Genomic DNA, 18438 nt, shown 5'->3' on the forward strand with positions numbered 1-18438 from the left:
AAGCATACTTTGAGTATTTCTTCACTATTTTCAAATATATTCATTGAAACCATTATTTTTATACTTTTTGCTTTAATTCAAGCAATGTAACGATATTCATTCAAAAAACTGTTAAAATTCAATTTTCAATAAGAAATCGTATTCACGGATTTTGTGTCTTGAAGAAGAAAAACCTGCGATTTTTTCGGTAATTTTTTGAATGCATTTTTTTCTGGAGAAATTTTTGACCGAATTCAGCTTAATTTCCTATAAAACACTCATTAAAAGTGATTTCATCTCGATTGAACAATAAATAAAAATGTACCTCGATTTTTAATAACATTCTCAAAATCGACGTAACTCGGCCTGAGAAAAACATTTTGAGTATTTGTTCTCTATTTTCAAATATAACCACTGAAACCATTATTTTTGTAATTTTTGCGTTAATTCAAGCAAATGTAACGATATTCATTCAATAAACTGTTAAAATTCAATTTTAAATAAGAAATCGATGTCACGGATTTTGTATCTTGAAGAAAAAAAACATGCGATTTTTTCGGTACATTTTTAAATGCATTTTTTTCTGGAGAAATGTTTGACCGAATTCAGCTTAATTCCCTATAAAACACTCATTAAAAGTGATTTCATCTCGATTGAACAATAATTAAAAATGTACCTCGATTTTTAATAACATTTTCAAAATCGACGTTTCACGGCCAAAGAAGCATATTTTGAGTATTTCTTCACTATTTTCAAATATATTCACTGAAACCATTATTTTTATACTTTTTGCTTTAATTCAAGCAATGTAACGATATTCATTCAAAAAACTGTTAAAATTCAATTTTCAATAAGAAATCGTACTCACGGATTTTGTATCTTGAAGAAGAAAAACATGCGATTTTTTCGGTACACTTTTGAATGCATTTTTTTCTGGACAAATTTTTGACCAAATTCAGCTTAATTCCCTATAAAACACTCATTAAAAGTGATTTCATCTCGATTGAACAATAAATAAAAATGCACCTCGATTTTTAATAACATATTGTAGAGGGCCGGTAGGCCCTTCTAGATAAGATCCCACACCCTCCCGTAATGTTAAATGAAAATTCACAGATTTTCGCTGATTTTCCCATAGGAATAACATGGGGTTTTTGGTGCTCCTGTACATCGAATCATTTAAAAACTAAAGCGAAGTTACGTTTCGGAATACTTTCAAATTAACAAGTAACTATTCAAGGTGTGCCTTTTTCAAGTTTCATCAAAATTAATTAAGTCTAAGTATGTTAATTTAATTAAAAATGTAAGTACCTCAAAAGATTATTCTACAGCAGACGACGCTAGTTGTTCAATACTCTACAGTAGACGACGCTAATTTGCCATTTCACCGCCTTGAAACTTTAACTTGATATATTTCAATAAATATAACACTATATTTATTAAAAATTTCTCTGGCGGGTCTATTTTTCGTTTAATTATGTGTCTCGGTTGAAATTCTATACTTAAGATACCTTTTTAATTTATATTTTAGATGTTAGTTTCGACCAAGGCTTAAGTTGCCTTACTTAGGCCATGGATTTATAATAGAAGCTTACGCTTCATGGATATTTCACTGTAGCCTTCAGTAAGGCATAAGGATAGATGGATCAGTGTTGGAAATAAGGATTTTTTTAAAACTGGACCTGTGGCCTAGGTATTTTAATTAAAATAACTGGCCACGGTGCCACTCACTGTAAACGTACAAGGGCAATGAACGCAATGTCATGGATAATTGTAATCGTAGAGTGGACTGTAAAAGATACGGATTTGATAGTTTAAAAATCGTGGCAGGATGTTGGTTTTGAAGTTGACTATTAAGCTCGGGTTCTAAAACGAATTGTGAGCCGTATCTTATAAGAATATGTAGAAGTGTAGAACCATTTTTAACCTCGTCCTAGAAGTGAAAAATTTCGCATTTCAGGCAAAAAATTGTTTTATAATAGATTAATACAAATGCAGACTGAAGGAACAGATATTATATAAAAAAGGACTTGGTTTGCCCAAGCCTGAAAAACAAAACGATAAGAGTTTTTTCCAGTTGACTGAAGCGCGGATATTTTATTTTTCTATATAATTTTAAAGACAATCCGTATTTTACTACTCTTTAGAATTTAATTCAATCTCCTGATTTTACTGGTAATGGATTTATTTCCTATAAATTAATTGAAAAAAAAAATTACTTATCTCAGATTTTTCAACAATTCCATTTTCGTAAAATTTTATCCTGAAAAATCTGAGGTAAGTAATTTTTTATTTCAATTAATTTATAGGAAATAAATCCATTACCAGTAAAATCAGGAGATTGAATTAAATTCTAAAGAGTAGTAAAATACGGATTGTCTTTAAAATTATATAGAAAAATAAAATATCCGCGCTTCAGTCAACTGGAAAAAACTCTTATCGTTTTGTTTTTCAGGCTTGGGCAAACCAAGTCCTTTTTTATATAATGTTCACTGAAACCATTATTTTTATACTTTTTGCTTTAATTAGTCATAACTTATCCACAATACCTGACAACCATTTAATATCTGAGCTTCCGTGGCTCAATGGTTAGCGCGTTCGGCTGTTAACCAATAGATTGGTGGTTCGAGCCCATCCGGGAGCGGTGTTGTGAGGTCTCAGATGTGACGTAAAAAGTGAAGGTTTTTACACAATACCTGACGAGCATTTAATTTTTGGGCTTCCATGGCGCAATGGTTAGCGCGTTCAGCTGTTAACCAATAGGTTGGTGGTTCGAGCCCATCCGGGAGCGGTGTTGTGAGGTCTCAGATGTGACGTAAAAAGTCAAGGTTTTTACACAATACCTGACGAGCATTTAATTTTTGGGCTTCCGTGGCGCAATGGTTAGCGCGTTCAGCTGTTAACCAATAGGTTAGTGGTTCGAGCCCACCCGGGAGCGGCGTTGTGGGATCTCAAACGTAACGTAGAAAGCCAAAGTTTTTCCACAATACCTGACGACCATTTAATTTTTGGACTTCCGTGGCGCAATGGTTAGCGCGTTCGGCTGTTAACCAATAGGTTGGTGGTTCGAGCCCACCCGGGAGCGGTGGTGTGGGATCTCAAATGTAACGTAGAAAGCCAAAGTTTTGCCACAATACCTGACGACCATTAAATTTTTGGGCTTCCTTGGCGCAATGGTTAGCGCGTTCGGCTGTTAACCGAAAGGTTGGTGGTTCGAGCCCAACCGGAAGAGGTGTTGTAGGGTCTCAGATGTAACGTAAAAAGTCAAACTTATCCACAATACCTGACAACCATTTAATTTCTGAGCTTCCGTGGCTCAAAGGTTAGCGCGTTCGGTTGTTAACCAACAGGTGTGTGGTTCGAGGCCATCCGGGAGCGGTGTTGTGACGTCTCAGATGTGACGTAAAGAGTCAAGGTTTTTTCCACAACACCTGACGACCATTTAATTTTTGGGCTTCCGTGGCGCAATGGTTAGCGCGTTCGGCTGTTAACCAATAGGTTGGTGGTTCGAGCCCATCCGGGAGCGGTGTTGTGAGGTCTCAGATGTGACGTAAAAAGTCAAGGTTTTTACACAATACCTGACGAGCATTTAATTTTTGGGCTTCCGTGGCGCAATGGTTAGCGCGTTCAGCTGTTAACCAATAGGTTAGTGGTTCGAGCCCACCCGGGAGCGGCGTTGTGGGATCTCAAACGTAACGTAGAAAGCCAAAGTTTTTCCACAATACCTGACGACCATTTAATTTTTGGACTTCCGTGGCGCAATGGTTAGCGCGTTCGGCTGTTAACCAATAGGTTGGTGGTTCGAGCCCACCCGGGAGCGGTGGTGTGGGATCTCAAATGTAACGTAGAAAGCCAAAGTTTTGCCACAATACCTGACGACCATTAAATTTTTGGGCTTCCTTGGCGCAATGGTTAGCGCGTTCGGCTGTTAACCGAAAGGTTGGTGGTTCGAGCCCAACCGGAAGAGGTGTTGTAGGGTCTCAGATGTAACGTAAAAAGTCAAACTTATCCACAATACCTGACAACCATTTAATTTCTGAGCTTCCGTGGCTCAAAGGTTAGCGCGTTCGGTTGTTAACCAACAGGTGTGTGGTTCGAGGCCATCCGGGAGCGGTGTTGTGACGTCTCAGATGTGACGTAAAGAGTCAAGGTTTTTTCCACAACACCTGACGACCATTTAATTTTTGGGCTTCCGTGGCGCAATGGTTAGCGCGTTCGGCTGTTAACCAATAGGTTGGTGGTTCGAGCCCATCCGGGAGCGGTGTTGTGAGGTCTCAGATGTAACGTAAAAAGTCAAAACTTATCCACAATACGTGACAACCATTTAATTTCTGAGCTTCCGTGGCTCAATGGTTAGCGCGTTCGGCTGTTAACCAATAGGTTGGTGGTTCGAGCCCACCCGGGAGCGGTGGTGTGGGATCTCAAATGTAACGTAGAAAGCCAAAGTTTTGCCACAATACCTGACGACCCTTAAAATTTTTGGGCTTCCTTGGCGCAATGGTTAGCGCGTTCGGCTGTTAAGCGAAAGGTTGGTGGTTCGAGCCCAACCGGAAGAGGTGTTGTAGGGTCTCAGATGTAACGTAAAAAGTCATAACTTATCCACAATACCTGACAACCATTTAATTTCTGAGCTTCCGTGGCTCAAAGGTTAGCGCGTTCGGCTGTTAACCAATAGGTTGGTGGTTTGAGCCCATCCGGGAGCGGTGTTGTGAGGTCTCAGATGTAACGTAAAATGTCAGAGTTTTTCCACAATACCTGACGAACACTTAATTTTTGGGCTTCCGTGGCTCAATGGTTAGCGCGTTCGGCTGTTAACCAATAGGTTGGTGGTTGCGCCACGGAAGCCCAAAAATTAAATGCTCGTCAGGTATTGTGTAAAAACCTTGACTTTTTACGTCACATCTGAGACCTCACAACACCGCTTCCGGATGGGCTCGAACCACCAACCTATTGGTTAACAGCCGAACGCGCTAACCATTGAGCCACGGAAGCTCAGAAATTAAATGGTTGTCAGGTATTGTGGATAAGTTATGACAGGGCCGTCTTTGGTGCTATATGGGCCCTTGGGCAGTGCAGTATATTGGGCCCCCTAATCCCCTATACAAATCAAATTAATCGAGAAATAAAAATATTTATTATTTCCTTCAAACGAAAATCTACAAATTTAATAGTGAACGCAAAGCTAGAAACATTTGTGCACTTTCTTCCTTGAAAATTCCTTTAGAATTGGATCGAAGTCGATCATTTTTTGGATCGCCATTACGTAATTCACGTTTGAACACATTTTTTGGCAAATATCTTGTCTTGGAATCCTCTTTATACACTCGGCGTATTTTGGAAAGGTCTTTTCATGGTTCTGACAAGATGTCGGCCCATTTCAAATCCAGCATTCAACTGTGTTAGGATTGCCGATTACCCATAGCCTACATCTGTTTCCTGGAAGGAAGATGTTTTCGTTTCACATTTAGGCACTTCCACTGGTGGAATATCCTCATCTGGATCAGTTGTAGGAACAAGTGATGACTCCACTGCAATGTCGGTTGGAACTGTGGTAGTCGTTGAGGGCTTCGGTGATATTGTTGAAAGAGTAATTTTACCAGGCTCAGCACTTCTCATGATGTTACCTTGCGAAGTTTGTCAGCTTTCTCTTTCTCCTGCGCAGCTCGTTTTATCTTCTGGGCACCGCTCAAAGTATTATGTTTCATTTTTGATTTGATCACTAATAATCTCTATTTATAGTTTGTCTAACATCTCAGCCATAATTTTATTCATAATAGGCATTATATTTTAAACAGAGTTGTCTACTTTCAGCAGGGAAAGAAATACACTTGTACCCCACATCCACATGCCACCTAACAGCGAGAATGAGCGAGAAAATTCCAGGTTTTCTCTCTGCGCATGGGCAAAGTGACAGTTTAGACTGAGTCTGATTTAAAGTGAAGGTTTCAAACTAAATAAATAAGCCGATGTGCGGTTGTGAAGTGAGGCCATGGGGAGGAGGGATAACATAAAAGCCTAGGCAATGGGTGACTATCTTATAGGTCTCAGATTTTTAGTTTTACATTTTTCAAGTTCGAAGGCCAAATTTTTCATTGAAAAGACTGAATGACCGATGGAAAATAGTTTATATTTTCTAGTGGTTTTCTTCTGACAAGAAATGTAAAATGAGTATTATTTGACAATTATGGGGCCCCTGTTCTTAAGGGGCCCCTGGGCCAGTGCCCAACGGGCCCAATGGATAAGACGGCACTGAGTTATGACTTATTACGTTACATCTGAGACCTTACAACACCTCTCCCGGTTGGGCTCGAACCACCAACCTTTCGGTTAACAGTCGAACGCGCTAACCATTGCGCCAAGGAAGCCCAAAAATTAAATGTTCGTCAGGTATTGTGGAAAAACCTTGACTTTTTACGTCACATCTGAGACCTCACAACACCGCTCCCGGATGGGCTCGAACCACCAACCTATTGGTTTACAGCCGAACGCGCTAACCATTGCGCCACGGAAGCCCAAAAATTAAATGGTCGTCAGGTATTGTGGATAAGTTCTGACTTATTACGTTACATCTGAGACCCTACAACACCTCTCCCGGTTGGGCGCGAACCACCAACCTTTCGGTTAACAGCCGAACGCGCTAACCATTGCGCCAAGGAAGCCCAAAAAATAAATGGTCGTCAGGTATTGTGGAAAAACATTGGCTTTCTACGTTACATTTTAGATCCCACATCACCCCTCCCGGGTGGGCTCGAACCACCAACCTATTGGTTAACAACCGAACGCGCTAACCATTGCGCCACGGAAGCCCAAAAACTAAATGGTCGTCAGGTATTGTGGAAAAACTTTGGTTTTCTACGTTACATTTGAGATCCCACAACACCGCTCCCGGATGGGCTCGAACCACCAACCTATTGGTTAACAGCCGAACGCGCTAACCATTGAGCCACGCAAGCTCAGAAATTAAATGGTTGTCACGTATTGTGGAAAAGTTTTGACTTTTTACGCTACATCTGAGACCCCACAACACCTCTCCCGGGTGGGCTCGAACCTTCAGCCTTTCGATTAACAGCTGAACGCGCTAATCATTGCGCCACGGAAGCCCAAAAATTAAATGTTCGTCAGGTGTTGTGGAAAAAACCTTGACTTTTTACGTTACATCTGAGACCTCACAACACCGCTCCCGGATGGGCTCGAACCACCAACCTATTGGTTAACAGCCCAACGCGCTAACCATCGCGCCACGGAAGCCCAAAAATTAAATGGTCTTCAGGTATTGTGGAAAAACCTTGACTTTTTACGTCACATCTGAGACGTCACAACACCGCTCCCGGATGGGCTCGAACCACCAACCTATCGGTTAACAGCCGAACGCGCTAACCATTGAGCCACGGAAGCTCAGAAATTAAACGGTTGTCACGTATTGTGGAAAAGTTTTGACTTTTTACGCAACATCTGAGACCCCACAACACCTCTCCCGGGTGGGCTCGAACCTTCAACCTTTCGATTAACAGCTGTACGCGCTAATCATTGCGCCACGGAAGCCCAAAAATTAAATGTTCGTCAGGTGTTGTGGAAAAACTCTGACATTTTACGTTACATCTGAGACCTCACAACACCGCTCCCGGATGGGCTCGAACCACTAACCTATTGGTTAACAGCCGAACGCGCTAACCATTGACCCACGGAAGCTCAGAAATTAAATGGTTGTCAGGTATTGTGGATAAGTTATGACTTATTACGTAACATCTGAGACCCTACAACACCTCTCCCGGTTGGGCTCGAACCACCAACCTTTCGGTTAACAGCCGAACGCGCTAACCATTGCGCCAAGGAAGCCCAAAAAATAAATGGTCGTCAGGTATTGTGGAAAAACTTTGGCTTTCTACGTTACATTTGAGATTCCACATCACCCTCCCGGGTGGGCTCGAACCACCAACCTATTGGTTAACAACCGAACGCGCTAACCATTGCGCCACGGAAGCCCAAAAACTAAATGGTCGTCAGGTATGTGGAAAAACTTTGGTTTTCTACGTTACATTTGAGATCCCACAACACCGCTCCCGGGTGGGCTCAAACCACCAACCTATTGGTTAACAGCTGAACGCGCTAACCATTGCGCCACGGAAGCCCAAAAATTAAATGCTCGTCAGGTATTGTGTAAAAACCTTGACTTTTTACGTCACATCTGAGACCTCACAACACCGCTCCCGGATGGGCTCGAACCACCAACCTATTGGTTAACAGCCGAACGCGCTAACCATTGAGCCACGGAAGCTCAGAAATTAAATGGTTGTCACGTATTGTGGAAAAGTTTTGACTTTTTTCGCTACATCTGAGACCCCACAACACCTCTCCTTGTTGGGCTCGAACCTGCAACCTTTCGATTAACAGCTGAACGCGCTAATCATTGCGCCACGGAAGCCCAAAAATTAAATGTTCGTCAGGTGTTGTGAAAAAACTTTGGCTTTCTACGTTACGTTTGAGATCCCACAACACCGCGCCCGGGTGGGCTCGAACCACCAACCTATTGGTTAACAGCCCAACGCGCTAACCATTGCGCCACGGAAGCCCAAAAATTAAATGGTCTTCAGGTATTGTGGAAAAACCTTGACTTTTTACGTCACATCTGAGACGTCACAACACCGCTCCCGGATGGGCTCGAACCACCAACCTATCGGTTAACAGCCGAACGCGCTAACCATTGAGCCACGGAAGCTCAGAAATTAAATGGTTGTCACGTATTGTGGAAAAGTTTTGACTTTTTACGCAACATCTGAGACCCCACAACACCTCTCCCGGGTGGGCTCGAACCTTCAACCTTTCGATTAACAGCTGTACGCGCTAATCATTGCGCCACGGAAGCCCAAAAATTAAATGTTCGTCAGGTGTTTTGAAAAAACTCTGACATTTTACGTTACATCTGAGACCTCACAACACCGCTCCCGGATGGGCTCGAACCACCAACCTATTGGTTAACAGCCGAACGCGCTAACCATTGAGCCATGGAAGCTCAGAAATTAAATGGTTGTCAGGTATTGTGGATAAGTTATGACTTATTACGTTACATCTGAGACCCTACAACACCTCTCCCGGTTGGGCTCGAACCACCAACCTTTCGGTTAACAGCCGAACGCGCTAACCATTGCGCCAAGGAAGCCAGAAAAATAAATGGTCGTCAGGTATTGTGGAAAAACTTTGGCTTTCTACGTTACATTTGAAATCCCACATCACCGCTCCCGGGTGGGCTCGAACCACCAACCTATTGGTTTACAGCCGAACGCGCTATCCATTGCGCCACGGAAGCCCTAAAGCTAAATGGTCGTCAGGTATTGTGGAAAAACTTTGGCTTTCTACGTTACATTTGAGATCCCACAACACCGCTCCCGGGTGGGATCGAACCACCAACCTATTGGTTAACAGCTAAACGCGCTAACCATTGCGCCACGGAAGCCCAAAAATTAAATGCTCGTCAGGTATTGTGTAAAAACCTTGACTTTTTACGTCACATCTGAGACCTCACAACACCGCTCCCGGATGGGCTCGAACCACCAACCTATTGGTTAACAGCCGAACGCGCTAACCATTGAGCCACGGAAGCTCAGAAATTAAATGGTTGTCACGTATTGTGGAAAAGTTTTGACTTTTTACGCTACATCTGAGACCCCACAACACCTCTCCCGGGTGGGCTCGAACCTTCAACCTTTCGATTAACAGCTGAACGCGCTAATCATTGCGCCTCGGAAGCCCAAAAATTAAATGTTCGTCAGGTATTGTGGAAAAAATCTGATATTTTACGTTACATCTGAGACCTCACATCACCGCTCCCGGGTGTGCTCGAACCACCAACTTATTGGTTTACATCCGAACGCGCTATCCATTGCGCCACGGAAGCCCAAAAACTAAATGGTCGTCAGGTATTGTGGAAAAACATTGGCTTTCTACGTTACATTTGAGATCCCACATCACCCTTCCCGGGTGGGCTCGAACCACCAACCTATTGGTTAACAACCGAACGCGCTAACCATTGCGCCACGGAAGCCCAAAAACTAAATGGTCGTCAGGTATTGTGGAAAAACTTTGGTTTTCTACGTTACATTTGAGATCCCACAACACCGCTCCCGGGTGGGCTCAAACCACCAACCTATTGGTTAACAGCTGAACGCGCTAACCATTGCGCCACGGAAGCCCAAAAATTAAATGCTCGTCAGGTATCGTGTAAAAATCTTGACTTTTTACGTCACATCTGAGACCTCACAACACCGCTCCCGGATGGGCTCGAACCACCAACCTATTGGTTAACAGCCGAACGCGCTAACCATTGAGCCACGGAAGCTCAGAAATTAAATGGTTGTCACGTATTGTGGAAAAGTTTTGACTTTTTTCGCTACATCTGAGACCCCACAACACCTCTCCTGGGTGGGCTCGAACCTTCAACCTTTCGATTAACAGCTGAACGCGCTAATCATTGCGCCACGGAAGCCCAAAAATAAAATGTTCGTCAGGTGTTGTGGAAAAAACTTTGACTTTTTACGTTACATCTGAGACCTCACAACACCGCTCCCGGATGGGCTCGAACCACCAACCTATTGGTTAACAGCCCAACGCGCTAACCATTGCGCCACGGAAGCCCAAAAATTAAATGGTCTTCAGGTATTGTGGAAAAACCTTGACTTTTTACGTCACATCTGAGACGTCACAACACCGCTCCCGGATGGGCTCGAACCACCAACCTATCGGTTAACAGCCGAACGCGCTAACCATTGAGCCACGGAAGCTCAGAAATTAAATGGTTGTCACGTATTGTGGAAAAACTCTGACATTTTACGTTACATCTGAGACCTCACAACACCGCTCCCGGATGGGCTCGAACCACCAACCTATTGATTAACAGCCGAACGCGCTAACCATTGAGCCACGGAAGCTCAGAAATTAAATGGTTGTCACGTATTGTGGAAAAGTTTTGACTTTTTACGCTACATCTGAGACCCCACAACACCTCTCCCGGGTGGGCTCGAACTTTAACCTTTCGATTAACAGCTGAACGCGCTAATCATTGCGCCACGGAAGCCCAAAAATTAAATGTTCGTCAGGTGTTGTGGAAAAAACTTTGACTTTTTACGTTACATCTGAGACCTCCCAACACCGCTCCCGGATGGGCTCGAACCACCAACCTATTGGTTAACAGCCCAACGCGCTAACCATTGCGCCACGGAAGCCCAAAAATTAAATGGTCTTCAGGTATTGTGGAAAAACCTTGACTTTTTACGTCACATCTGAGACGTCACAACACCGCTCCCGGATGGGCTCGAACCACCAACCTATCGGTTAACAGCCGAACGCGCTAACCATTGAGCCACGGAAGCTCAGAAATTAAATGGTTGTCACGTATTGTGGAAAAGTTTTGACTTTTTACGCAACATCTGAGACCCCACAACACCTCTCCCGGGTGGGCTCGAACCTTCAACCTTTCGATTAAAAGCTGTACGCGCTAATCATTGCGCCACGGAAGCCCAAAAATTAAATGTTCGTCAGGTGTTGTGGAAAAACTCTGACATTTTACGTTACATCTGAGACCTCACAACACCGCTCCCGGATGGGCTCGAACCACCAACCTATTGGTGAACAGCCGAACGCGCTAACCATTGAGCTACGGAAGCTCAGAAATTAAATGGTTGTCAGGTATTGTGGATAAGTTATGACTTATTACGTTACATCTGAGACCCTACAACACCTCTCCCGGTTGTGCTCGAACCACCAACCTTTCGGTTAACAGCCGAACGCGCTAACCATTGCGCCAAGGAAGCCCAAAAATTAAATGTTCGTCAGGTATTGTGGAAAAACCTTGACTTTTTACGTCACATCTGAGACCTCACAACACCGCTCCCGGATGAGCTCGAGCCACCAACCTATTGGTTAACAGCCGAACGCGCTAACCATTGAGCCACGGAAGCTCAGAAATTAAATGGTTGTCACGTATTGTGGAAAAGTTTTGACTTTTTACGCTACATCTGAGACCCCACAACACCTCTCCCGGGTGGGCTCGAACCTTCAACCTTTCGATTAACAGCTGAACGCGCTAATCATTGCGCCACGGAAGCTCAAAAATTAAATGTTCGTCAGGTATTGTGGAAAAACTCTGACATTTTACGTTACATCTGAGACCTCACAACACCGCTCCCGGAGGGGCTCGAACCACCAACCTATTGGTTAACAGCCGAACGCGCTAACCATTGCGCCACGGAAGCCCAAAAATTAAATGGTCGTCAGGTGTTGTGGAAAAAACCTTGACTTTTTACGTCACATCTGAGACGTCACAACACCGCTCCCGGATGGGCTCGAACCACCAACCTATTGGTTAACAGCCGAACGCGCTAACCATTGCGCCACGGAAGCCCAAAAATTAAATGGTCGTCAGGTGTTGTGGAAAAAACCTTGACTTTTTACGTCACATCTGAGACCTCACAACACCTTTCCCGGATGGGCTCGAACCACCAACCTATTGGTTAACAGCCGAACGCGCTAACCATTGAGCCACGGAAGCTCAGAAATTAAATGGTTGTCACGTATTGTGGAAAAGTTTTGACTTTTTACGCTACATCTGAGACCCCACAACACCTCTCCCGGGTGGGCTCGAACCTTCAACCTTTCGATTAACAGCTGAACGCGCTAATCATTGCGCCACGGAAGCCCAAAAATTAAATGCTCGTCAGGTATTGTGTAAAAATCTTTGACTTTTTACGTTACATCTGAGACCTCACAACACCGCTCCCGGATGGGCTCGAACCACCAACCTATTGGTTAACAGCCCAACGCGCTAACCATTGCGCCACGGAAGCCCAAAAATTAAATGGTCTTCAGGTATTGTGGAAAAACCTTGACTTTTTACGTCACATCTGAGACGTCACAACACCGCTCCCGGATGGGCTCGAACCACCAACCTATCGGTTAACAGCCGAACGCGCTAACCATTGAGCCACGGAAGCTCAGAAATTAAATGGTTGTCACGTATTGTGGAAAAGTTTTGACTTTTTACGCAACATCTGAGACCCCACAACACCTCTCCCGGGTGGGCTCGAACCTTCAACCTTTCGATTAACAGCTGTACGCGCTAATCATTACGCCACGGAAGCCCAAAAATTAAATGTTCGTCAGGTGTTGTGGAAAAACTCTGACATTTTACGTTACATCTGAGACCTCACAACACCGCTCCCGGATGGGCTCGAACCACCAACCTATTGGTGAACAGCCGAACGCGCTAACCATTGAGCCACGGAAGCTCAGAAATTAAATGGTTGTCAGGTATTGTGGATAAGTTATGACTTATTACGTTACATCTGAGACCCTACAACACCTATCCCGGTTGTGCTCGAACCACCAACCTTTCGGTTAACAGCCGAACGCGCTAACCATTGCGCCAAGGAAGCCCAAAAATTAAATGTTCGTCAGGTATTGTGGAAAAGTTTTGACTTTTTACGCTACATCTGAGACCCCACAACACCTCTCCCGGGTGGGCTCGAACCTTCAACCTTTCGATTAACAGCTGAACGCGCTAATCATTGCGCCACGGAAGCTCAAAAATTAAATGTTCGTCAGGTATTGTGGAAAAACTCTGACATTTTACGTTACATCTGAGACCTCACAACACCGCTCCCGGAGGGGCTCGAACCACCAACCTATTGGTTAACAGCCGAACGCGCTAACCATTGCGCCACGGAAGCCCAAAAATTAAATGGTCGTCAGGTGTTGTGGAAAAAACCTTGACTTTTTACGTCACATCTGAGACGTCACAACACCGCTCCCGGATGGGCTCGAACCACCAACCTATCGGTTAACAGCCGAACGCGCTAACCATTGAGCCACGGAAGCTCAGAAATTAAATGGTTGTCACGTATTGTGGAAAAGTTTTGACTTTTTACGCAACATCTGAGACCCCACAACACCTCTCCCGGGTGGGCTCGAACCTTCAACCTTTCGATTAACAGCTGTACGCGCTAATCATTGCGCCACGGAAGCCCAAAAATTAAATGTTCCTCAGGTGTTGTGGAAAAACTCTGACATTTAACGTTACATCTGAGACCGCACAACACCGCTCCCGGATGGGCTCGAACCACCAACCTATTGGTTAACAGCCGAACGCGCTAACCATTGAGCCACGGAAGCTCAGAAATTAAATGGTTGTCAGGTATTGTGGATAAGTTATGACTTATTACGTAACATCTGAGACCCTACAACACCTCTCCCGGTTGGGCTCGAACCACCAACCTTTCGGTTAACAGCCGAACGCGCTAACCATTGCGCCAAGGAAGCCCAAAAAATAAATGGTCGTCAGGTATTGTGGAAAAACTTTGGCTTTCTACGTTACATTTGAGATCCCACATCACCCCTCCCGGGAGGGCTCGAACCACCAACCTATTGGTTAACAACCGAACGCGCTAACCATTGCGCCACGGAAGCCCAAAAACTAAATGGTCGTCAGGTATTGTGGAAAAACTTTGGTTTTCTACGTTACATTTGAGATCCCACAACACCGCTCCCGGGTGGGCTCAAACCACCAACCTATTGGTTAACAGCTGAACGCGCTAACCATTGCGCCACGGAAGCTCAGAAATTAAATGGTTGTCACGTATTGTGGAAAAGTTTTGACTTTTTACGCAACATCTGAGACCCCACAACACCTCTCCCGGGTGGGCTCGAACTTTAACCTTTCGATTAACAGCTGAACGCGCTAATCATTGCGCCACGGAAGCCCAAAAATTAAATGTTCGTCAGGTGTTGTGGAAAAACTCTGACATTTTACGTTACATCTGAGACCTCACAACACCGCTCCCGGATGGGCTCGAACCACCAACCTATTGGTTAACAGCCCAACGCGCTAACCATTGCGCCACGGAAGCCCAAAAATTAAATGGTCTTCAGGTATTGTGGAAAAACCTTGACTTTTTACGTCACATCTGAGACGTCACAACACCGCTCCCGGATGGGCTCGAACCACCAACCTATCGGTTAACAGCCGAACGCGCTAACCATTGAGCCACGGAAGCTCAGAAATTAAATGGTTGTCACGTATTGTGGAAAAACTCTGACATTTTACGTTACATCTGAGACCTCACAACACCGCTCCCGGATGGGCTCGAACCACCAACCTATTGGTTAACAGCCGAACGCGCTAACCATTGAGCCACGGAAGCTCAGAAATTAAATGGTTGTCACGTATTGTGGAAAAGTTTTGACTTTTTACGCTACATCTGAGACCCCACAACACCTCTCCCGGGTGGGCTCGAACTTTAACCTTTCGATTAACAGCTGAACGCGCTAATCATTGCGCCACGGAAGCCCAAAAATTAAATGTTCGTCAGGTGTTGTGGAAAAAACTTTGACTTTTTACGTTACATCTGAGACCTCACAACACCGCTCCCGGATGGGCTCGAACCACCAACCTATTGGTTAACAGCCCAACGCGCTAACCATTGCGCCACGGAAGCCCAAAAATTAAATGGTCTTCAGGTATTGTGGAAAAACCTTGACTTTTTACGTCACATCTGAGACGTCACAACACCGCTCCCGGATGGGCTCGAACCACCAACCTATCGGTTAACAGCCGAACGCGCTAACCATTGAGCCACGGAAGCTCAGAAATTAAATGGTTGTCACGTATTGTGGAAAAGTTTTGACTTTTTACGCAACATCTGAGACCCCACAACACCTCTCCCGGGTGGGCTCGAACCTTCAACCTTTCGATTAAAAGCTGTACGCGCTAATCATTGCGCCACGGAAGCCCAAAAATTAAATGTTCGTCAGGTGTTGTGGAAAAACTCTGACATTTTACGTTACATCTGAGACCTCACAACACCGCTCCCGGATGGGCTCGAACCACCAACCTATTGGTGAACAGCCGAACGCGCTAACCATTGAGCCACGGAAGCTCAGAAATTAAATGGTTGTCAGGTATTGTGGATAAGTTATGACTTATTACGTTACATCTGAGACCCTACAACACCTCTCCCGGTTGTGCTCGAACCACCAACCTTTCGGTTAACAGCCGAACGCGCTAACCATTGCGCCAAGGAAGCCCAAAAATTAAATGTTCGTCAGGTATTGTGGAAAAACCTTGACTTTTTACGTCACATCTGAGACCTCACAACACCGCTCCCGGATGAGCTCGAGCCACCAACCTATTGGTTAACAGCCGAACGCGCTAACCATTGAGCCACGGAAGCTCAGAAATTAAATGGTTGTCACGTATTGTGGAAAAGTTTTGACTTTTTACGCTACATCTGAGACCCCACAACACCTCTCCCGGGTGGGCTCGAACCTTCAACCTTTCGATTAACAGCTGAACGCGCTAATCATTGCGCCACGGAAGCTCAAAAATTAAATGTTCGTCAGGTATTGTGGAAAAACTCTGACATTTTACGTTACATCTGAGACCTCACAACACCGCTCCCGGAGGGGCTCGAACCACCAACCTATTGGTTAACAGCCGAACGCGCTAACCATTGCGCCACGGAAGCCCAAAAATTAAATGGTCGTCAGGTGTTGTGGAAAAAACCTTGACTTTTTACGTCACATCTGAGACGTCACAACACCGCTCCCGGATGGGCTCGAACCACCAACCTATTGGTTAACAGCCGAACGCGCTAACCATTGAGCCACGGAAGCCCAAAAGTTAAATGCTCGTCAGGTATTGTGTAAAAATCTTTGACTTTTTACGTTACATCTGAGACCTCACAACACCGCTCCCGGATGGGCTCGAACCACCAACCTATTGGTTAACAGCCCAACGCGCTAACCATTGCGCCACGGAAGCCCAAAAATTAAATGGTCTTCAGGTATTGTGGAAAAACCTTGACTTTTTACGTCACATCTGAGACGTCACAACACCGCTCCCGGATGGGCTCGAACCACCAACCTATCGGTTAACAGCCGAACGCGCTAACCATTGAGCCACGGAAGCTCAGAAATTAAATGGTTGTCACGTATTGTGGAAAAGTTTTGACTTTTTACGCAACATCTGAGACCCCACAACACCTCTCCCGGGTGGGCTCGAACCTTCAACCTTTCGATTAACAGCTGTACGCGCTAATCATTGCGCCACGGAAGCCCAAAAATTAAATGTTCGTCAGGTGTTGTGGAAAAACTCTGACATTTTACGTTACATCTGAGACCTCACAACACCGCTCCCGGATGGGCTCGAACCACCAACCTATTGGTGAACAGCCGAACGCGCTAACCATTGAGCCACGGAAGCTCAGAAATTAAATGGTTGTCAGGTATTGTGGATAAGTTATGACTTATAACGTTACATCTGAGACCCTACAACACCTCTCCCGGTTGTGCTCGAACCACCAACCTTTCGGTTAACAGCCGAACGCGCTAACCATTGCGCCAAGGAAGCCCAAAAATTAAATGTTCGTCAGGTATTGTGGAAAAACCTTGACTTTTTACGTCACATCTGAGACCTCACAACACCGCTCCCGGATGAGCTCGAGCCACCAACCTATTGGTTAACAGCCGAACGCGCTAACCATTGAGCCACGGAAGCTCAGAAATTAAATGGTTGTCACGTATTGTGGAAAAGTTTTGACTTTTTACGCTACATCTGAGACCCCACAACACCTCTCCCGGGTGGGCTCGAACCTTCAACCTTTCGATTAACAGCTGAACGCGCTAATCATTGCGCCACGGAAGCCCAAAAATTAAATGCTCGTCAGGTATTGTGTAAAAATCTTTGACTTTTTACGTTACATCTGAGACCTCACAACACCGCTCCCGGATGGGCTCGAACCACCAACCTATTGGTTAACAGCCCAACGCGCTAACCATTGCGCCACGGAAGCCCAAAAATTAAATGGTCTTCAGGTATTGTGGAAAAACCTTGACTTTTTACGTCACATCTGAGACGTCACAACACCGCTCCCGGATGGGCTCGAACCACCAACCTATCGGTTAACAGCCGAACGCGCTAACCATTGAGCCACGGAAGCTCAGAAATTAAATGGTTGTCACGTATTGTGGAAAAGTTTTGACTTTTTACGCAACATCTGAGACCCCACAACACCTCTCCCGGGTGGGCTCGAACCTTCAACCTTTCGATTAACAGCTGTACGCGCTAATCATTGCGCCACGGAAGCCCAAAAATTAAATGTTCGTCAGGTGTTGTGGAAAAACTCTGACATTTTACGTTACATCTGAGACCTCACAACACCGCTCCCGGATGGGCTCGAACCACCAACCTATTGGTGAACAGCCGAACGCGCTAACCATTGAGCCACGGAAGCTCAGAAATTAAATGGTTGTCAGGTATTGTGGATAAGTTATGACTTATAACGTTACATCTGAGACCCTACAACACCTCTCCCGGTTGTGCTCGAACCACCAACCTTTCGGTTAACAGCCGAACGCGCTAACCATTGCGCCAAGGAAGCCCAAAAATTAAATGTTCGTCAGGTATTGTGGAAA

General features: G+C 44.9%; 2 non-coding genes across 2 annotated transcripts; both read right to left on the reverse strand.

Annotated features, from left to right (window-relative positions):
• Positions 1–6418: 6418 nt before the first annotated feature.
• On the reverse strand, positions 6419–6491 carry TRNAY-GUA (transfer RNA tyrosine (anticodon GUA)). Its single transcript has one exon. It is a non-coding gene; the product is annotated as a tRNA-Tyr (tRNA).
• A 2719-nt stretch (positions 6492–9210) lies between these two features.
• Positions 9211–9283, reverse strand: TRNAY-GUA (transfer RNA tyrosine (anticodon GUA)). The gene has a single exon. It is a non-coding gene; the product is annotated as a tRNA-Tyr (tRNA).
• Between the last annotated feature and the right edge of the window lie 9155 nt (positions 9284–18438).

Source organism: Phalangium opilio, unplaced genomic scaffold (genome assembly GCF_054372755.1).
Source record: "Phalangium opilio isolate 3A_F unplaced genomic scaffold, DU_Popi_V2 ptg000101l_1, whole genome shotgun sequence".
Classification (NCBI taxonomy): domain Eukaryota; kingdom Metazoa; phylum Arthropoda; class Arachnida; order Opiliones; family Phalangiidae; genus Phalangium; species Phalangium opilio.